We start from the raw sequence: 23148 nt of genomic DNA, 5'->3' as shown, positions 1-23148 counted from the left end.
AAGTGCTATATTTTGCTGCACTACAACTCCCATCATCTTTGACTATTGGCCATGCTGGGTAGGGCTGATGGAAGTTGGAGTCTAAAACATCTTGAGGTTACCAGGTTGAGAAAAGCCAAAGAGCTGCTGCCAATCACTGTATACCATTTGTTGTTGTTGTTGTTTAGTCGTTTAGTCGTGTCCGACTCTTCGTGACCCCATGGACCAGAGAACGCCAGGCACCTCTGTCCTCTACTGCCTCCCGCAGTTTGGTCAAACTCATGCTGGTAGCCTCGAAAACACTATCCAACCATCTCGTCCTCTGTCGCCCCCTTCTCCTTGTGCCCTCCATCTTTCCCAACATCAGGGTCTTCTCCAGGGAGTCTTCTCTTCTCATGAGGTGGCCAAAGTACTGGAGCCTCAGCTTCACAATCTGTCCTTCCAGTGAGCACTCAGGGTTGATTTCCTTCAGTATTTATAATGTATACCATTATAAATGGACAAATAATCTGATTCTGTATAAGGCAGCTTCCATACACTCAATACTGCCATATCTTAATTTGAATTAAAACTTTGTATGACTGCTCCAATGTGAGATTTAGTTTAGCTTTGCTTTTTGTCTCACATGTGAAGCAGTCATGTAACATGCTTAAGACACATTTTAATCCTCATTTGAACTTGGCCCACATTGTTCGTGATGCATCTTTCACAGAATCTAGGTTGCATTTGGATGTATCTTGTGAAATGTGGGGTGAGTTTTATAGAATGCAGTTTGGAATCATCTCTTAATTTCATAGATAACTACAACCATGGGATCAGATTTCCTTGAGGAAATGTCAGTTCTTGGAAAATGAGAATTACACTCTAAATTATCTGCCAAGCTTGATAGATCTCCCACCAAATATTTCCTCCCTAAATACTTCTGAGCCTTCTAAAGCATGGGCAGAGATTTAGGACCAAGTACAGGGGAATATTCTGCAGCCCCAATGAGATAAGTCGATCCTGTATCACAATTTACTCCTTTTCTCTAGAAATACAGTAGGAAGGCCTTCCAGTAAAAAAAAAAAAAAAGCTTTGACACTTGAATCATAGACTTGGAAGAGACCACAAGGGCCATCGAGTCCAACCCCCTGCCAAGCAGGAAACACCATCAGAGCACTTCTGACATATGGTTGTCAAGCCTCTGCTTAAAGACCTCCAAAGAAGGAGACTCCACCACACTCCTTGGCAGCAAATTCCACTGTCGAACAGCTCTTACTGTCAGGAAGTTCTTCCTAATGTTTAGGTGGAATCTTCTTTCTTGTAGTTTGGATCCATTGCTCCGTGTCCGCTTCTCTGGAGCAGCAGAAAACAACCTTTCTCCCTCCTCTATGTGACATCCTTTTTATATTTGAACATGGCTATCACATCACCCCTTAACCTCCTCTTCTCCAGGCTAAACATGCCCAGCTCCCTTAGCCGTTCCTCATAAGGCATCATTTCCAGGCCTTTGACCATTTTGGTTGCCCTCCTCTGGACACGTTCCAGTTTGTCAGTGTCCTTCTTGAACTGTGGTGCCCTGAACTGGACACAGTACTCCAGGGGATGTCTGACTTGATTTGAGCACGTCACATAAATGATGAATGAGTGGCAGATGCCTGAAACAGAAAAAAGACTCCCTTTCTTTCTTTACTACTGATTCCAAAGTCATTATAACTGGATGCCTTGTTGTATTGTAGAACACACTCAGGAGCACAGAATATGTGGAGAATGCTTAACATCTATGGTGTAATATGAAGCAGAACTTTAAGGCCATAGACTCGGCCAGTTGGTTGTTGCAAAAAGGGCAAAAAGGGCAGTGAGCTGTGAACGTATGGATCAAATTACAGTGGCTCAAATTGCTTAGGAATCTTTATGATGAACTGCTGTTAATTAAATTGAGAGTCAAAGAATGACAGTATATTATTCTCTGTTGATAAGAGAGATGAATCAGGGAAAAAGTGAATCAGGGCTAATTGGGGACTAATTCAAGTTATTATTTAAAGTACTGGCAAGCATGTAAATTGTCAGTGTTTGAGAAGCTATTCTGAGGAGAAAATGACAGATGGCAATAGGAGTTGAGATGAACCATAGTGGCCATGGGGTGTTAGAGACTTCAGGAAACCCTAGCTCCATTAGATATGTAGGTAAAGGAAAAACTAACAAAATAAAGAAGGAATATATCTCATGGTATATTCTCATGGTATAAAAAAGAATGGTATTTTTTATACTCATGGTATAAAAAAAGAATGGTAGCTTATTTTTTCAAAAAAATATACAATATGCACAAAGTATGAAATATTGCAAATGCTATCAGGCTTTATATCCACCCCTTTCTCCCTGCCCCACCCATTCAGGTATGGAAGTAGGTTTTCCTGATTAATGCTGCTTCAAGGCCGCACAACTCCAAGCGAGTGACACAGGTTAAATCTCCAAAGTTATCCATGCCCTATCTCATAAGTCACAAAGCACTGCATGAAAGTCCCACCTGACAGTGCCTCGGGGACTCACCATCTCTTCCCTTTACCACACACAAATTCTGTGTGACCAAAACCTATTGACCTAGTTATATACATCACCCACCACTAACTGCACCTACCCAACACTAAAATGTGGAATGGGGGGTCCTGCCTTCCAGCCAGTTGTTGGAGGAAACAAAATGGGGATGGAGCATTGCAAACCAGTGGAAAAAGAAAGGAACAGAGATGTCTATAAATGCAAGGAGGTGTTGGTGGAGAAATGGGCTTAAATGTCAGCTGCATCAACATGAATGAGCACATCTACATACCACTTTGTCTGCCCACCTCCTGCATTCTTGGCTTTTTCTACGAAAGCGACTTCAGCTAACCACTACAGCACAGGCTTTAAAGTCGCAAATTGGGAACAAAACTTTGCAAGATCTTCATTATTTATTGGTGGAATTGTTCAGCCGATGAACTGCGCTGTCACAGAAGCTCTGCAACAAAATATTTTACACACACAAGCCACAGTAGTGTCGTGTTCCTGGTTCAGAGGCAGCTGGGAAACTCTAGGGAATGCATCCAAGCATTAGGTTTTGCCTTTTGTACTCCTTTGGCAATTTCCTGTGCTATGAAAGTATCTGGGGGTTGCTGTCTACCTAATCACTCTTGCTTTTGTCTTGGTTTGCTTGCCATCGTGATGTTACAGCAAAATAAAATGGTTGCGGAGTCTTTCATGTCTCTCCCTCCTGCAGGTCCCGCATCTGTAAAGGTCAGCGTTCCACTGGATTTTCACTTACCTCCAAAAATAGGATGGATTCATCATAACTGTAGCTGTCCAGGCATTCAAAGTCCTTTAACAATACAAGCTCCCCTCCCCACCCCCATATAAATGTTTTATAGATCTATAGCAGTATTAGTTTTCTCAGTTTCAGGTGAGGTTTTTTCCTTTGTTTCTTTCTGTCAAGACAACTGGTATAACTTTTTTTTTTTTAAGCTATGCAGGTTGAAATTCCCCTCACAGTATTCAATCCTAATGTACCATTTCTTTCTCCTGCAGTAAGCTCTGAAAGAATAGGAAGGGGAGGGGATTAAAGCTTTTCAAAGTACTTTTTCACGAATGGAGAAAAGTTTGGATTGGCACCTGTGAAATCACTAACATTAAAGATAAGTTCTCTCCCCGCCCCCCCCCCAAAAAAAAAATTGGGGCAAGGCTATTGATTGTATATCATCTTCCAGTCATGGAAAAAGTTTTCAACTTAAAATAAAATACTGCATTTCTGCATTGAATATAATAAAATATACCTATATTTGGCACTGAGGGGTGAGTCACCCTTTCGTGTGTGCCTGCTTTCCCAACTGTAAGTCAGACACCTAGGCCACCATTTTAATGCAGGCAGCAACCATTTTGTGCAGGGCTTCTGTTCCCAGCCCCCATTCATGTCAGCAGTGTATAACTGCACCCCACCCCGTTATGCCCCACCCCGTTTACCCCCGTTCCGACTTCTTCTGAGTCCAAAAGGACCCATGTGCTGGTGATCGTTGCCTGTATTACATCTTCTTTTCTCCCTCCTTTTCTCCCATTTATGTTTTGTCATGGACTGATAACAGTTCGTTAACATTATCAGCCTCTTCCCTTTTTTAAGTCTGTCCATTCTACAATCTTCCTTCTCTGAGGCAGGTCTGTCCACCATCCTATATACTCTAAGATATTATCTGAATGCACTATATGTGGGGGTACTACTGAAGAGTATATTGCAGTGATGCAGTATTCTGCATCTTGTTCCCATCTCCAGGCAGGTTGCTCATATAGCATACATATTTAACTTAAATTGGCTGCCATAGGTTTCTGAGCCCAGTTTCCACAAGGGAGTGCTTTATTCCATATTGCCTCTTTGTACTTTAAGATCTGTAGGGGAGGTGCTGTGCTGTAGTCCACCATTAAATTTGTGAAGGTGAGGAGAAGCACGACTTAGTGGTGGCAACCACATTGGACAACTTGCTTCAAAGAATAACATTTCAACCTTACTGACCAACTTTGGGCAGCAAATAATAGCTTTCTTTAATATGGGCTAGGAGTGAGCCTGAAATTAGAACTTGTGTTGCTTACTTTTTGATAGATTTTAAGGATATATTTTATTTTAGCCATTTTATTGTGGTTTTGACATTCCAAGTGTTAGTTTTAAAGGAGATTATTGCTTCAGCTAATTGTGGTAGAAGAATTAACATACCAAATAAACCTGGGGTGGAGATTAAGTTTTGACCTACAGGCCACCTTCCAGGGGCTCCATTGTAATGGTGCACAACAAGTGTGTGATCTTTCTTAATTTGATGTATTTTCCGTACATTTTATGTATGTTACGTTCATACCTAAATGGCCTTGGCCCAGTATACCTGAAGGAGCGTCTCCACCCCCATTGTTCAGCCCTGACACAGAGATCTAGCACTGAGGGCCTTCTGGCGGTTCCCTAAAAGTGAGAAGTGAAGCTATAGGAACCAGGCAGAGGGCCTTCTTGGTAGTGGCACCCACCCTGGGGAACACCCTCCCATCAGGGAAATAAACAACTATCTGACTTTTAGAAGACACCTGAAGGCAGCCCTCTTTAGGGAAGTTTTTAATGTTTGATGCTTTAGTGCTTTTTATTATTAATAATATTCAGTTGGGAGCTGCCCAGAGTGGTTGAGGAAACCCAGCCAGATGGGCAGGGTATAAATTATATTTGTTTACTTGTTTATATCAATATCCCATTAGAATTATGTGAACTATACAGATTTTTTTAGTCTAACACAGGCATAGGCAAACTCGGCCCTCCAGATGTTTTGGGACTACAACCCCCATCATCCCTAGCTAACAGGACCAGTGGTCAGGGGTGGTGGGAGTTGTAGACCCAAAACATCTGGAGGGCCAAGTTTGCCTATGCCTAGTCTAACACTAGGAAAACTGCAGAGAATTATAGGGCAGGTTGAAATGATTAACATCAAATGATGTCACATGGTTGGAGATTGGGTGGACCTTGCTAGAAATGGACTTGTGGCCATTTTGGAGGGAATAGGTGAGCCAAATTAGGTCCATAGGCTGGAGTTCCCCCACTGATGAAATAAGCAATAAATGTGAGAATACTGGCACCCCTATTTGACCCACTGGTAATATAATATATAAGAAATAACTACCCTGTAGATCTTATCCAAATCCATAACCCTGTGGTATAGGACGTAATTTCAAGGACAGGAATCTGACCAAATTCCTTTAATAGCAATTCAGTTAAGGTATGAGCGATTCTCTAATTTGCTGCTGCTTCTTCCTTAGGTAGTTGTTTCTGTGAAAATATGTCTAATCCATTTCATACACACAAGCACTAGTTGATACATTAGTTATGCCTATGGTAGATACTGGCTTCTTTACAGAATTACCTAAATCAGTATTCCTGCCACTTACTTTTGCTTGCAGCTTAGTTCAAGCAATTCCTTTTGAGTCAGTTATAACCCATACAGGTCCTTACCAAGCTTAAAAGATGAATTAGCAATTTACGTAAATAGTAGGGATATTTAATTACAATCTTTGTAGCTGTCAAATTTTAGAAGGCATATCAACCCTTATGTTCAAGGACTTATAAGTAAATAATTATTAAAGACAGTGATAAATTGCTACCAAGAAATGTGTGTATACCTAATCTTCTTTATTGGTAGTGCTTCTATCTCTACCTGAAGTATGGACCATCCTTTCTGTAAATATGAAACAATGGATGTACCTAGCTGTTAACATAATAAAAGAGACAGAACCATGGGGGGGTTGGAAGTAACCTTGTCAGCATTGAGCCCAATTCCCCTGCTTGATTCAAATAATTCAGACTAGAGCACAGATGGCTGTCTAGCCTCTACCTGAATACCTCCAGCATGGAACTGACCACCATCCTTCAAGGAAATTGGTTCCATGTCAAACGGGTCTCCTAATATTCAGTCAACAGCTACCCCCTTGTAACAAGTTACTTCTTTCCAAACCTAAATGCCATGGAATGAGAGAAATTAATGAGGATTTGCTGGAATGTGGAAGAAAGTGTGTGTGTGTGTGTGTGTGTGTAAGGGTGAACATAAATCTTGTGTGCTGCTAAAGTTGGAGATAACTCAGTTAAGAACAATATTCAGTAAAATATATTGGCCCAAACTATGCAGAAGTTTGCTGTGATAAAGTTCCACAGAAAGCAATGAGACTTAATTGAGTTATGAGCAGTGCTTTTTTTCCGGGGGTACGCATACCGCTAAACATTTTGTGAATTTTTGTACTTTTGTCCATTTACTGTATTTATTTTCCCCGATTTGAACTATAAAATGGTGGTTTTCTTGAGTCAAAATGAGAGTACACCTAAACATTTATTTTTAGAAAAAAGCACTGGTTATGAGTAACCTGTTTTATTAGTTTCAGTGGAACTTAGCCATTACATGTTAGCTGCAGTGCAGTATGATAATTTTGAGTTGTTGCTCCTGTTTTCATGCTGCTGCTGTAATGCTCAAAAAAGAAGCTTGTACCCATGTCTCCTAACCCAGTATTAGGCTCATTTGTGCTTCTTCCAAGAAGTATATGCAAGGGTGGGTTTTTTGAATTATATAGAAAAAAGCTGTGAAAATGGAAAGCACAATTCATGGAATGTGTGAAAGAGCTCATGCAATACTAGGAAACATCTGTAAATTCATAATGGCAATTAACTTTATTGCATGTATTTTACAAAGTACATTTCTAGCTGAACTTGAATTCACATTCCCCATACCATCCTGCAAGGCACCGATTAAAACATAATAATCTAATAAATTAACCTCATCTTTTTTTGTCCAACTGAAATCCAGCCAACAAACACCTGAAACATCTTACAGCACTTCAGGATGATGGTTAGACTGGTAGGTGAATCAGGGGAAGGGAGCTGGAAGAGCAAACACTGAAAATGCTTTTTTGCCATTCAAATGTGGCACATGGATGGTATAGATGCTCTCAGTTGATTGTAGAGGTCATAATGATACAGTTGGAAGGAGAAATTTTCTAAAAAAGGTGGTTCACAAAATGTGAGGCAAAGCCTCCAAAATGTCTCTTGATTGGGATCGAAATCAGAGTATCTTCTGTTGATTGCCAGTTACTGGAGATCAGTGGGACTGTCACCTCCTTTTCCTAAGCTTTTTGCATTGTCAACTTAAAGTGTGTTATGCCCTTCTCTTCCATAAAATTGCAACCCTTTCTTTTTCCATCCATCTTCTTGCTTCTAAGGTGAGAACAAAAGTGAATTGTAAACTGAAGAACATTCTGTCCACTGGTTTTACATCTGAAGAAACTGCAGAAGTGGTGTTTCTGTTTCCCTCCTTGTTTGTTTGTTTTGTGGTGTGGAAACACTCTAAGACAAACTTTGAGTACATAGGGTTCAGGGGTGGGACAGAGAAATGTTTAAATCACTCAAAGACAATTTATGAGGAATAATCAAAGGGGTAGTGAAAACAGGAAAAGGGGATGGTGGCTGCCTCAGTGTTCCCCTCACCCACCCCAGAAGTCTTACAAAGACATTGCATGTACAAAAAAGATAGCTGTCTTCACAGATTGATGGGGGCAACCTGATTTTCTCCATACAATTATCCAGGAAGAGACTGTAGATTATGAGGTGTATGGGAGCATTATTGTTTTTTTAACCTTTTGAACATAGAGGAGAATTAGGTTATTCTAAGGAGGTTAACATGCTAAAGAGGGAGATAGTCCTTGGACCACCTTGTAAGTACAGTACAGATCCATGGACAGATCAGTTTGTTGATTATGCAACTTAAACCACATATCTATGTTCATATCTATGTGTGAGTTCAAGGAGGTTGAAATGAATAGGTTCATCCCAGAACACTGAATAAATAGGAATCCTCACCCCTATTCCTTTGGAATTAAGGAATAGGAAACTGCTAACTGCAGGAAATTGAAACATGGGTTTTGATCTCTTTAATATAAAGAGATAACACTTCTACAGCCAAGGAGTTCCCTAGAAAATGTAAGTGGTTGAGACAATAGCTAGAACATACTTGGTGATAAGTAGGAATGAACAAATCTGGCAGTTTTGGTTCTCTGGTTACCATTTTTCCAATCTTAAATCCATTTAGCCATATTTCTGCATTAATTTGTGATTATTATTTTCTTTAAAAAAAAACCTCCTTATGAAAATTATTCTGCATTTTAATGTGAATTTCTCCTAATAGACACATTGACACTAATACGTCCATGTGGAATTCCTTCTAATATATTCATTTTTGAAAACATTGTTTAGCTGAAGAACTGCATCACAAATTTGGATAAGTGTAGATTTTTAAGGATAGGGTTTTTTTGTGTTTATGGTTTGAGAAATGTAACTTAGGTAGTTTCTCATTAAAATGCAAACAGAATCAAATTTCTCCCCATCTCAGAGTATGTTAGCTGATCCAAAAGTGACTATGCATATTACTCTTGATGGAATCAATTTTATTTTACAGCCAATGATAATTTTCTTCATATTCCAGGGAAAGTATATTTTATGGATTTTGGTCTATTGAAAGTTTTTTCTGTAGTCTATACAAGATTGCAGATTTATCCTGAGGTAGCCATTGCCCTAACCAATACAACTGAGCAACTTCATAATACAGTGGTACCTTGGGTTAAGAACTTAAATCATTCTGGAGGTCCGTTCTTAACCTGAAACTGTTCTTAACCTGAGGTACCATTTTAGCTAATGCGGCCTCCCGCTGCCGCCACACCACTGCCATGCGATTTCTGTGTCCATCCTGAAGCAAAGTTCTTAACCCGAGATACTATTTATGGGTTAACAGAGTCTATAACCTGAAGCGTCTGTAACCTGAAGCATCTGTAACCCGAGGTACCACTGTACCACTGAAGATTAGGAAGTCTTAATCCTCCATTATAAACTGGTTTCTGCATAGCTGATGTCTTGACCCTCAGGCTACCTGCCCATATAACATTATCTAACATTTTCTGCCAACCACACAGAAGTCAATTGAAAAGGGAGGATTAGCAGTTTCTAATCTTCTATGGTATTATAAAGCTCCTCAAATATATTGGTTAGGACAGTAGCTATCTCAGTATAAGTCTGAAATCTGGTGTAAATTAGAGCAAAAATTGATTCATATTTCATTAGGCACACTACCATGGGCAAGATGCCCTTCTTGGGCAGGAGCTTATTTCATCTCAAATCCTGGTATGAGAGAAATACAAGAAAAGGTCTTGGAGTATCTCCACTGGCATCAGCTATAAGCAATCAAAACTTTGACAGGGAAAGTACATTGCTTCTTCCCTACCAAGAATAATCTCTAATGTTAATAAATTACGTTATACTCATCAACAATATAATTAATTACTTGGGAAAACATTAGGGCAAAACACAAGGATGTGTTCCCTTGTGGTTTTAAAAAAAACAAGCACAATCTTCATAATTTAAGAATCAGGGATTGTAGGACAATTGAAGTTATAATCCTGGGAATTACTTTTGTGCAAGCACCATTGAACTCAATGTGACTTACCGTACTTCTTTGTTGGTACCTAGAGGACTGCCTTGTAATGAAAACTATAAGCCTTGTGGATATATATATATATATATTAGGAATTGGGTAAAAGTAGAATACTATCACAAGTTTATTTTAGTTCATTCATAACTGGGTGCTATGAGATGCTCCATCTGAATAGAACTAGATCTAAATTCATAAATCAATTAGATTCCCCCCTTTATGTCTATCACTGAGAAAACATTTATGCATTTATAAAATCTATATTCCATTTTAAACATAAAAAAACATAAATTGCCTTTCAAGGCAATTTAAAACCATCAAATTAAAATAAAAAATGATAAAATTGAAATAAAACAGTAAAAGCAGAATAATAGGAGCACAAAGAACAGAAAAATTAGTAAAAAAACAAAAGCCAGATATGGCATAAATAAATATGCCATCTGTTAAAGCCTGAATAGAGTCAAGTTGATTTTTCTGGTACTTAAAAGTTAACAGAGAAGGCACCAACTGAGTGTTCCTGGGAAGTATATTCCACAACCAGACACCATTACTCAGAAGGCCCTGACCAACACCTGCCTAATCCCTCAGAGATGGTCCTCTGATGAAGATCTTAGAGTAGACAGGTTCTCATGGGTACAGGCAGTTCTTCAGCCATAATGAGCTTTAAAGGTCAAAGCAAGCACCTTGAATTGTGCCTGGAAACATATCAAAAGATTAATTTTGGACAGGTGATTGCAGCGCCATGGAAAGATCCAAGTAAACAACTTCCTCTAACAAAGGCTACAGGTGGGGTGAGGCCACACAAGTCCCTCCAAAAAGTTTCACTCTCCTAAGTCCTACCAACTTGCCTTAGGAGTGTGAATTATAGGGTTGCCACCCCACCCCACCAATTCCTGGCCTGAAGGAGGAGGAGGAGGAGGAGGAGGAGGAGGAGGAAAAACAAAACAAAACAAAACAAAACAAAACAAAACAAAATAAATAAATACATTTTTATTTATACCCCACCCTCCCCAGCCAGGGCCAGGGCCAGGCTCAGGGCGGCTAACACCAAATATAAATTGCAATAAAGTGTAATAGGGGGGAAAACAAAACAAAAAAACAGTTAATTAAAATACGGCTTAAAATACAGCTTAAAATACAGCTTAAAATGCAGCCTCATTTTAGTAGTAGTCCATATATCAAGACCATAAAGGGAGGAAACATCAGATATTCACCCGAGCCAGCTATCCATGGGAAGATTTATATACCAAATCCCATATAAGGGGTCAGAATGATTCTAAGCCGAAGGCCAGGCGGAACAGCTCCATCTTGCAGGCCCTGCAGAAAGATGTCAAATCCCGCAGAGCCCTAGTCTCTTGTGACAGAGTGTTCCACCAAGTCGGGGCCAGTGCTGAAAATGCTCTGGCCCTAGCTGAGACCAATCTAACCTCCTTGAGGCTCGGAGCCTACAAAGTGTTGTTATTTGTGGACCTTAAGGTCCTCCGTGGGACATACCAGGAGAGGCAGTTCCATAGGTACAAGGGCCCTAGGCCGCATAGGGCTTTAAAGGTCAAAACCAGCACCTTAAACCTGATGCTGTACTCCACCAGAAGCCAGTGCTGCTGGTAAAGCACTGGATGAATGTGGTCACGCAGCAAGGCCCCCATAAGGAGTCTTGCCTCAGCATTCTGCACCCGCTGGAGTTTCTGGAGCAGCTTCATGGGCAGCCCCACGTAGAGCGAGTTACAATAAGCAAGCCTGGAGGTGACTGTCACATGGATCACTGTGGCTGGATCAGGGAGAGAAAGGTAAGGGACCAAATGCTTAATACGGTGTTCTTCTATGTTCTTCTGTGGCCTCCTGCCTGGTGCACTTCTTGTGCTCTTGGGCGGCCACAGTGAAAACAGAGGCAGGTGACAAGTCAGATAAAGTGCGCTTGGGATAGGTGTCTGCAAGGCTCATGGCTTTTATTTCACAGAAGCCACAGGTGCCATATCAGGAACATAGTTTAGTTCTTCTGCCAATGGTAGTCAGCCCCAGATTCAACTAGGTCATCTTCTTCTGTCTCTTGAGCATCAGTCTAGGGTTGCAACACCCCAGATATTTGTTTATTTAAGCTATTTATTAACGGCATTTATTAACGGTGAAAGCTACTGCATCACACATGTCTTCAGAGTAAGGAGCCGTTCTAATGGCACCTCTGCTGTCTGAATTTGATCCTGAAGTGGAAGTGCAACTGCAGCCTCATCCCAAACAGGTCAAATGCTGCCTCACAGGTTCATTGAACTACTTCCCAACAATGTCTTTTTCTTGTGGGGAATTAGTACTTTCAGAACTGAACCTGGACCCAAAAGATGGACTGAACTGGATTCAGATAATCTGTAGTGTCTTAAGAATGGCTGGCATTGAGAAGCATATATTCAAAGTTGGGCCACCCCACCCCAGTACATCACTTACATTGAACTACAACTGCTACTTTAGCACCCCATTGATTAAGGTATTGCTGAGGTAACTAAATCGACTTATAGTCCTAATAAAAGACATTAATCTACAATCATAGAACAATCCAGTTTAAGAATGATCTCACTTGTGTGTGTGTTTTAAAAATCATAATACACATTGTAACTCCATTTGTTGAAACAGAAAGTTTCTTTTCTCTCCTAATAGCAAATTTAGTTGCTATGTGCTATGTGTAGCCAAAACAAGAGGGATGCTCTTAGGGATGCTGATGTTGGTAGAAAGGCAAACAAAACAAAACAAAACAAAACCCTGGGGGAGGGAATGCAAGAGGAAATCATCCCAAAGAACCCAACAAAAACTGAACATACTCAATAGCCACAGAAGGCTCAATGTCTTCTTTGGTGGGATAGAAAATGAGGAATGGAATCAAGTTCCCATAAGAGACCATGGCTTGCCTGTTTGGAATTGTGGACCGGAGTCCTGCTTTTTGAAGGGTGAGGATACAATGCAACACTTAGTTACAGGCTCCCTTATATGTTGTAATTCTACCCGTTTAAATCAGCAAATGTTTAGACCTGAGCTGAGGCAATTTTCATTCCAAGCAAGTGTAGAAAAAAATAGAACCATTCCAAAATCCCCCTAAAAAAAATAAAATCCAGGCAAATTTCCAGAGCAGTGAAGGAGAACAACAAAAGCCTGATATGCAGATAGCAGACACAGGGTGTCTGTTCAGACTCTAGATTGATTGATTTATTACACATTTCCAGCATTCACATCTTGAGAGAATGTCCATCCCCATCAATCATTTAAGAGGATTTATTCTGAGAGGTGCACAGATATGCAGGCTACTGTAAAATATGTCTCAAAGCCTGGTTAGTGTGACTGTGACTCAGCCCATTTGTGCAGCCCACCCTCTGCAGCTTCATTTTGATTTATGTACTGTGGCAGATTATCTCCCTCGTAAATACTAAATTCCATCAATTTATTTGCATTATGCAAAGAGGAGAGCATTTTAGTACCAAAGGGAGCACACCCCATGTTGTGTAATCATGTTGCTTTATGGGGTTTCAGGGATTTTGTTGCTGCTGCTGATGTAATAAAGGTCTGCTTCATGCTATCTGATGCGCTGCAACCCCCTTCTTTAATTTTATCGCAGAAGTGATGGGCCAGGCTGAGGTCAGATGATAAAGGACATGATATTAACAAGTCATAAAGTTTCACTTTAGATAATGCAAACTTAAAGAATGCTAATGATGCATAATTTACCACTAGCAACCCTTTCTGTACACTGCACAGCATCTAGCAATGTTAGTAAGGTACTAGGTAATTACAAGCTGCTACCATGTGTCCTCCACAAATATGAGTGAGCTAATTGCTATTAATTTAAAGAAACCTGTGGAGTTTAAATAGAGTAAGCTGCTGTCTGAAAATTATTGGGCTATAATTCTTCTGCCTTCTGGCTGTAGAGATAGTATAAATCTGCAAAGAATGTGCCAGGTTAGATATGTAGTCAGCAGAACCCTGAGATGAAATTAAAGACCCATAAGTCATAAGTTTTCAAAAACATTTTCTATAATATGTATACTCAAGTTTTGCTCAGGGAATACCACTGTGTATATAGACACAGACTACAAATGTAATTAAAACCAAAGTGTTTATTCAGTCACTCTGTAGTTTATCACACCACTGGGAATGGAAATCATCACGAGAAGATGCAGCAGTGGTTCAATGTACAGTCATTAACATTTAATTTCTTTTGAGGGGGTAAGAAAAGGGAAGTTCTAGATTTTGCCGTTAACACTATACCCACGAATCGGAAACAAATGTGCATCTAACTGCAACATAATTTTGTCATATTTCCAAACTTCTACTTTCCTAGATATAATAATCTAGTGGGAGAAAAGAGTTCAAGAAGGTACTTCAAGAAACCATTCTGTGTCTACTCTACCCCGCCATGCAAATATTATATGATCTCCGGTAATCTGCTCCTACACATTGTGACAGCTAACCACCTCCCAAATTGCTATCTGTTATATGTCCTGTTCTGTGAATCATTCTGATTGATTGGAAAAGACAGGGACTTTTACCAGATTTAGAGTTGCTGACTGATTCTGGGCCTCATGTATATAAATAGTAAATACTACTCTTGGCAATGAAATAGCTCTGGTTGCTTTATTGTTCATTTATGACATAGACACCAATAGGGAAATATATTTCAGACAAGATTGCGTCAAAATAACAAAATGGCAACCATTGGCTTACTACAAAGCTACTAATCAGGTGTCAATAATACAGGTTGTTTAATGTTGGTGTTAACCTGTACTGTCATAATAAACAAGGTTAATGGCTACAATGAGGCCTCTGGTGGTGAACCACTCTATTCATTATTAACATTTAGAAGGAATTTACAAACATTAATGCTCACCGGGGCATTTGATGGCTTAAATATACAAAAAAAAAAAATGCAGTTCAGTGTAGTATCTGATCCTGCACCTGCATGTGAAGCCTCTGCTCTACTGCTGAGATTTTTGGCATGCAAAACATGAGCTCTTTCACATAGCTACGTGGCTTCAGTTGTCTTCAGTTGAAATAAATAGTATAGAATTAAATATAAATCCTGAGCTCCTGCTATGATGACATGTGAAATGCACCCAGCTATATAGTTAGGAAGACACACAGTAAAACCTGTCTATTTTGAAATTTTATTATTCAGTGGGAGTTGCCAGGATGAAAAGCAGTGACAGACTCAACTACTACATCAGCATGCGGGCATCTTGTATTAATTGATGAAACAACAGTGAAGCTCACAGCTTCAAGGTAAACTCTGTCTGCCAAAACTACCTGAAGTTCATAAGAGTAATTAAGATCTAAACCCAGAAGAATAATTAGAATATGCAAAACACTTATTGATCTTCAGCATCTGGTGACTTGTCAGTTACCACAGAAATACAGACACAAAAGCAAGCTTGATTTAACATACTGTTAATTTGCTTTCTTTGATTAAGCAAATTTTTGGAAAATATTCATATCTTTACCTAGTACGTAAAGAATTCTGCTGCTCATACTAGTGTTTCCTAGAAATTTCTCTGGCATTTGGAAGCCAGTTGAGATGCTGTGAAGAGTAAAAATGCTGAACTGAATATATATATATGTAATGAACCAGGTATTTATTTGGATCCACAAGAGATTATACCATAAGAAATTTGATAGTCTTTAAGATTTTGGGAGTTGGACTAGATGTCCCTTCTAACTCTGCAGTTCTTTGATTCTTTGATTCTATTACTTCTGCCCAGAAGTCATCTTCCAAATGCCAATGAAATGTTCAATGTTAGTCCCTATACAATGAACACAAGAGCTTTGAGGACTTAATGTTATGGTGTTGAAAACCATTTGGTGGAAGAAGAAGAGGAGAGCAGATTGCTATTCACCTGCCCCTGAACTGAATATCTAGAACCAACAACTCTCGTCACCACAAAACATTTTCAAAAGAGTGAGGTAGTATAACGGGTCTGAATTTCCACCTAGAAATATAGGAAGCTGCCTTTGTTCTTCTGGCTCACTGTTGTCCATAAGTCCTGCAATGATTCACCAGAATTTCAGGCAGGTATCTCTCCAAGTCCTACCTGGAGATGCTAAGGATGGAACCAGGGACATTTAATATCTATTAAATGTCTATACTGCCATTACTCCACAGATCATAGGGCAGTTTTCCATAGAGAAACACAAAAATACATAATATAGTAAGAAACAAAAACAATACTGCCTCACAGTTTAAAAGGCGAGAGTGTTTAATTAGCCAACGTCCTAGGGAACAAGGAATGATTTTGCTTGGCAATGAAAGATATGTACAGTAGTACCTTGGGTTACAGACGCTTCAGGTTACAGACTCTGCTAACCCAGAAATAGTACCTTGGGTTAAGAACTTTGTTTCAGGAACAGAAATCGCGTGGCAGCAGCGGGAGGCCCCATTAGCTAAAGTGGTACCTCAGGTTAAGAACTGTTTCAGGTTAAGAATGGACCTCCAGAATGAATTACAGTAAGTTCTTAACCCGAGGTACCACTGTAATGAAGGCACCAGGTGAGCCTCCCTGGGGAGAGCTTGCAAAATATGGGGAGCCACAGCAAAAAAGGCCTGCTCTCATGTTGCTACCCTCGTGGAGGGGGCACACAGTTGCAGGGTCCGGGTCAGTTATTTGAGGTATGGCAGTCCTGAGCCATTTAAACAGTACTATTTTTCTAGAAAAAAAGGTGCTGGAGCTTACCATGAATGCCTCCCTTGGTGTCTTATAATGCCAATGGAGGCTACCAGAGAGGTTCTGGAACTTATTATGATACCTGTGATGTGATTTATACCACTTTGAGGAGTGGGTTTTTTATCTTTACAACTAATGGTACTGCGTATGAAATAAATACAGCAACATATTTTATGTATGTTGTGAGGACAAGAGCCTGCAGCCCTATGAGTCAAAATTAGGCTAGGAACAGAAATGGGGGGGGGGCTGAAACCACTGTTCTCTTCCCAGTAATGTGATCATGTAGTCTCCATGTTTAAAATGTGTTCCTATAACAGAGTTTGACTGGAATATATAGAATAACTCTTGACGTGAAAAAACAAATGGCCCCAAAATACTGCATGCTGGGAAATGTTATTGTCATCAGTCTCTGTAATGGGAATTGGGGTTGCTTGTGCATAAATTCCAAACTGCTCCGAGCTGGTAGTATAGCTGGACCTTTCCCCGGTTTGACAGCCCTAAAACGCGACTGTCTCAGTCACTGGCAGAATCCGTCAGTGGGCGTTTCCTAAATTTCCTCCAACATAAGAATTCCTTAACAGACAACCTCCTCCTCGCTTCTCTGTGCGGAAGCCTTCTGCACAGAGTGGGTGTGCCAAGCGGTGGTCCTGCACTCTCCTCACTGACCTCGCTGGAAGAGTCTCGGAGCCTCCCCTCCGAAGTACTCTCAGCCTCTCCTTTCTTCCTGGTGTCACCTTGGTTTCCTTCCCCAGCGGAAGCTCTCTCTCTCCCCTTGCTGGTTCCCTCTCCGGCATCATTAGGGAGCCTAACCTCTCCACTCGGCTCCAATGTCAGTTCCCTGACAGTCTCTTTTTGCTTTCTGTTTTCTGACATGCTTTACTTCCCTCATTCTATGAACACACACAATCCTTCCTAGCCTTCTTGTCTGAGATCACTCATCTCTTACCTTCATTGCCAAACAACTAGAGCACTTGATGTTTATATCTATGACTTTTGTTTCATTTCATAAACCAAGAGGCTCCCTGTACTGATGTTCACCCATTTCATTTTACCAAATATAATGGCTTTTTTTTTTTACTTTCTGCTGCCTGTAATACTACCAGCTGGGTTATGCACCTTGATTGTCTTCTTCCTTGAGTTTCTAAGATGCTGCAACACTATTGATTCTTCTCTGTCTATTATTATGATCCCCCCTCACACACTTCATCTCCAGTAATATCAGTTTATTGCAAGACTTCTACTATTCTCACATGACATATTGGTGATTCTATCTTCTAAGAAACAGCATTTATCCTTTTGACTTCTAAATCATTATTTTTTTTCTAAACGCAAAACTTTCTGTCTGATCCTGTAACATCTTCTTGGGCATCTATCTAACATCCTGGCTTAAGCCAGTGAAGAAGAACAGAGAACATATAGTGAAACCACATGTTAGCTGCTATTTTAGCATTTTTGCTAGCAATATCAGAGGAGATTTCACCAGCCACAATTTCAGCAAAACTGTGCTTTCCAAAGCAAAATGACTGCTAACATTTTGTACTTTCGCATGGAGGATAGCAATTTGTATTTTAATCCATAACCATCTCTAATTCAAAGCAACTTTATCAGCGCTCCATATAGCAGTCTTCTTGGCTGCAATTACAGCATTAACGTTTAGCTTTTCAGTCTTGATAACACAGTCTAATTTTATCCCATCTGGTTTATTGTGCAAAGTTTTTTTTCATGCCTGGAGGTGGCATTTCCTTAATCATTTCTTCTGCATGGAATTGCTGGTTGGAGCTTAAAAGGTTTTGTTAGCTACAAGGACCAACTGCAGGTTTCTTCTCCATGAGGACAATGTGTCAGCAGTTCTCTGTAAGAATTGTCTAGAAGGCAATCATTTGGAAGCTCTTGCTGTACTAGGGAGGTCATCAAACCAAACTGAATAAGCTTTTGATCTCGCTTTATTTTCTTAATGACTGTAATGTTAGAGTGACATTTCCTTTCTAATGATTAGCTTTCAGGGAGGTAGGATTACAGACTGCCAGTTTATTAATAGCTGGTGGGAAACAGGTGACCTTAGATTTGCATATTAAACCCATGCCAAAATCAATGTGGAGATATGAAGGTGGAGGAGGATCTTCTCAGCAACAATGTGGAAAGTGTTTGGAAATCGGCATGCAATCAGTCCTTTTCCCTTTTGATGGCCATATGCTTCAATTAGTTCCTGTATTGTACATTTGTGCAAGATGACACCATACCAAAACACTTTAGGCATTTCCAAATAGATGCTTGTGTTATGTTTCTAGGAATATCATGCCAAACATTTTCTCAAACAGAAAAAAGGCTCAGATACTTTGCTTCACTTTGGCAAAAATGGGATATTTTACCAGTAATATAAAATCTCAATTAGAGATGCCAGGAAATACATTCTGTGATTCATAAAAAACAGGCCCCCAAACAAAAGGTGACCATTTCAAGCCTCAATCTTTTGCATTAAGCTTCCTGTCTTCCCCCCTGCCAACTATCACTGCTCTTCCCTTTCTTTCTCAGTGGAAAGAGCAGCAGCAACATCACAAAAAGAGAGAAAATAAGTCTCTCTCTCTCTCCATTACTTCATTACATTGGCTAATAGTGTAATGGGATGCATGGGATTAGCTCCCTAGAGATCCTGCAATTATAGCTCCTTTGGGTAAATCTAGAGCTCCCATAGTCTTTTATGCCCTCCCATGTCCTTTAAACTGAACACAAGTACAAGCAATCTCTACACATTTGTGTGAAGGTGTGTACAGCTCATCTGTTGTGTATTCAAATGGACAGACTGTACAGTCACTGAACATTACATATAAATAACTGTGCAAGTGTATGGTTCAAGTATTTGGGTACACAGGCTGCACAGTCATTGAATGTACTATTAGCTAGCGTACTGGGGCAATGGAGTGGGGGAAACTGTGTTCCTCTCTTTTCCATGTCTGTCTCATCACTGCCACAGAGGAAAAGGAAGTGGGTATTTGGGAGGAGCTGGCAAGTCAATGGAGAAGGGATGCTGGTGATTTTCTTTCAAGCCCTCAGTGTGGTCTATTTTTATTTCTGGGAAAGTTGGGGAAAGCCCAGCCCAGAAGAACTTTGGAGAATTTAAACATCTCTGTTTCTTACGTAGCATATGCAAGCAAGTGGAAAAATCAGAAAGATAAGCTGGACTGGCCTATGCGTTTCCACCCTTTGTCCTCGCTCATATTTTGCTCTTCACACCCATTTTCTGCTATCCATATTCAGAGGAGACTGAACATAACAAAACTGTAGTCGACATACCTAAGGATGAGGGAGAAATTCAATGCAGTTTGCATATAAAGGTGAAGTGACCAGATTTGCACTTTCCAAAACAATGTGCAAAATGAAACACAACCATCTTTTGAAATTCAAACCTGTCCGAATTTTGCAATGCAGTTCGCCACCCAAGCAATGTGTACAAAAATGTTTATCCTTGGGGAAAGTGTACACAAAAGCACATATATCAATGGAATCAACATATATATTAACTATATGTTGTGAACACAGAATAATTTTACTTTCTTTTCTAACACTGATGAATTTTCATGATGACCTTTTATTTATTTATTTTTAAAAAATCCCAAGCTGATGTGGAAATCTGAAAAGCTGAATTTAAGATCGGATAAATTTGAAACAGAGAAACACTGGAATTGACAAATTTGCTCATCCTTAGTTATATTTCTGTTTTCTTCAGTACCTTTGTCTTCTTGCTTTTTTCTATGTTTGTTTCCCCTATTTCTTTTTCTTCTAGTCCCATCATCCAATTCTGTTTTATATCCTTTTTTTGCATGAGTCACTCTAGACAATGACTTGTAGCTCTGTTTCTAAGCTTGTTCCACATTTGGAAAATGTTGGTTGACTGCATTTCCACCTCCCACCCCCCATGACTGCAGTTATATGAAGAGGCCAGGGATTTTTTTCCTGTATTCCTTTAGCATCTCAAAATTCATTTCTGGATTATGTATTTAATCATACAAACTGATTTGCTGTTTAGAACTTCTGACATTAGAGTTTCCACTATCAGCTTCCCAAATATCATTTGAAGTATTTCCCTCATATTAATCAGCATGACATTTTCACTGCTAGCACCTGTAGCTATTTCTGTGTTTAATCTCTGAGTCTTTTCTGTCCTCTTTTAATATGGTCACTGTATAGAGAAAGAAAACACACAATCCAAATCACAGTTAAGCACATTCATTAAAATCAGTTAGAATTCAAGAATGTAAGTATTTCTTTCCAGGACTGGTGCTAATATTAGGTTGAGGAGGTTGCTGCCTAATGCAGCTGATTGTGGGTGTCACGAAAGGGCAGGAACTGGTTGGTTTAATATTGTATTTTTATTCTGAAGGAAAGGCACTTCTGGGATTTTCTCTCCCAGATGCCAAAATAACTTGCCAACCTTGGGTACTAATGACACAGAGTTCAGATCAAAATAGAAATGGGTGTGGGAATTGTCACTGTTCACCTATTTGCTCGTTATCAGGACTGGATTGATATCATGCAAATGAAAGCAGGCTATTTTTGACACTGAATTTAAATGCTGTGGATGTCTATCACTGAACTATATGCCTTTACTTGGCAGGAAGGATTTAAGGTAAAGTGACCCCTGACCATTAGGTCCAGTCGTGGCCAACTCTGGGGTTGCGACGCTCATCTCGCTTTATTGGCCAAGGAAGCCGGCATACAGCTTCTAGGTCATGTGGCCAGCATGACTAAGCCACTTCTGGCAAACTAGAGCAGCACATGGAAACGCCATTTACCTTCCCGCTGGAGCGGTACCTATTTATCTACTTGCACTTTGACGTGCTTTTGAACTGCTAGGTTGACAGGAGCAGGGGCCAAGCAACGGGAGCTCACCCTGTTGCGGGGATTCGAACCGCCGACCTTCTGATCAGCAAGCCCTAGGCTCTGTGGTTTAACCCACAGTGCCACTCAGCCAGTAAAATGGCCTAGCACAGTGCTGTCCTCAACCTTCTCCCATTGGAATGTGACAAACTTAAACGTACTTTACTTTGTCTGGATCGTGCCCATAATATCAGTCCTCCTCCCTAACTTGACAGTGGAAAAGCCTATTAAGTGTGGATTGAGAATCCTATAGGGATGTGGTGGCAGCTGACTAATCTCTCTCCCCCGCCACCAACTCTCCTCTTCAGCTCACCTATCCAGAGAAACTTTCTCCTGCCAATAAATGAGAGGGGAAAGTGCAGGCCCATTTTCCTTTGCAAAGAATGGGTATTGCCCCTGTGGCAACTGCATTAAATGGGTACAAAATAGGATGCAGAGGTCTTGTACACACTTTGTGATGCATCAAGCCCGTTAGCCCTGCTGTTGGTATATATAATAACGAGATCTGTAAAACTGAGGACAACATGCTGGTTAATGCTGGCTACTTCACTTTCAGATTATCCATTACACAACAAGCACTCTTTCAATAATATGGTAAACACAGCCTAGAAATGTGAATTTCTGATATCACTCGTCTTCCCTCTCTCCATGTTGTTCTATTACATTCTGAGCCAGAATTGATTGAATTAATTTATTCAAGTACACTGTTGAGTAGCCCATAGCTTTGAGAAGTCTAGGTAGGGTGCATTTACCAACTCTCCTTCATCAACAGTTATCAGCTGGTATTGTGCTTCATCACTATCATCTTCCTGCAATTCTGGGAGATCCTGCCTCTTCAAAGAAATTAAATGGAAGATCCTTATCTGTTGAAGATAACAAATGTGCACTAAACATTTCAGTATTATGAACAGGTGGTCAAGCACAGAAGAATGAAGATGTTTTGAGTTGGAAACAATATGAGAAGTGATCGCTGCCATCCCAATTGACTCTAAATGACAACAGGCCATTTCAGAAGTAGGAGATATTCAATGTGGTCACATGAACTAATTGGATTGTAAGCTAGTGCAGTCCAGGCTTTTCTGGTTTTTTTATGTTTATGCTCAAACACTGTTATCTATGCAGTAGGAACCAAGATGCTTTTCTTCTGTTCAGTGAGCAAATGCCAGTTCTCATTAGACCTGCAACTTGGGTTTCATAAAAGCTCTAGCTTGCAAAACTAAAAATAAATAGTGAGAAACAAAATTTGTTTTCTTTCTTTCTAAAAAAAAAAAAGTTTTTAGGAGCAGTGGACAAAAGAACAGCTTAAAAAAAAGTGTTGGGATGAAATGTGAAAGCAGTTATTTCTAAAACATACAACAGCCAAATGTGGCTGCATTTATCCTACGTTTAACCATGGGAGCCAGGAAGGACTCTGGTCCATAGAGGGAGCACATGAAGGGATTAAACCCTACACACACCAATGTTGTTTACCTGATGAAAATCCCCCCATTCTTCAATTTGTCACAATATGAAAATGATACATTTGCATATGCATTTTTCTAGTGTGGCAAATAACAGCTTAAGAGGAGCTTTTACCTGAACATGCAAGGGTGTAAACTGCAGAGGGGGGTGGGGAG

The 23148-nt window shown here is 40.1% G+C and overlaps 1 long non-coding RNA gene across 2 annotated transcripts in view; it reads left to right on the top strand.

Moving 5' to 3' along the window:
• The window catches only part of LOC309368106, a 47680-nt gene that overhangs the window by 961 nt on the left and 23571 nt on the right, over window positions 1–23148 (top strand). For both annotated transcript variants that reach the window (XR_014167539.1, XR_014167540.1), the window contains exon 2: window positions 15118–15221. This is a non-coding gene — a long non-coding RNA (uncharacterized lncRNA). The remainder of the gene's footprint in view (window positions 1–15117; window positions 15222–23148) is intronic.

This window comes from Podarcis melisellensis (genome assembly GCF_964234715.1).
Source record: "Podarcis melisellensis genome assembly, chromosome: 4".
Lineage (NCBI taxonomy): Eukaryota > Metazoa > Chordata > Lepidosauria > Squamata > Lacertidae > Podarcis > Podarcis melisellensis.
This window is presented reverse-complemented; position numbering and strand designations above follow the sequence as displayed.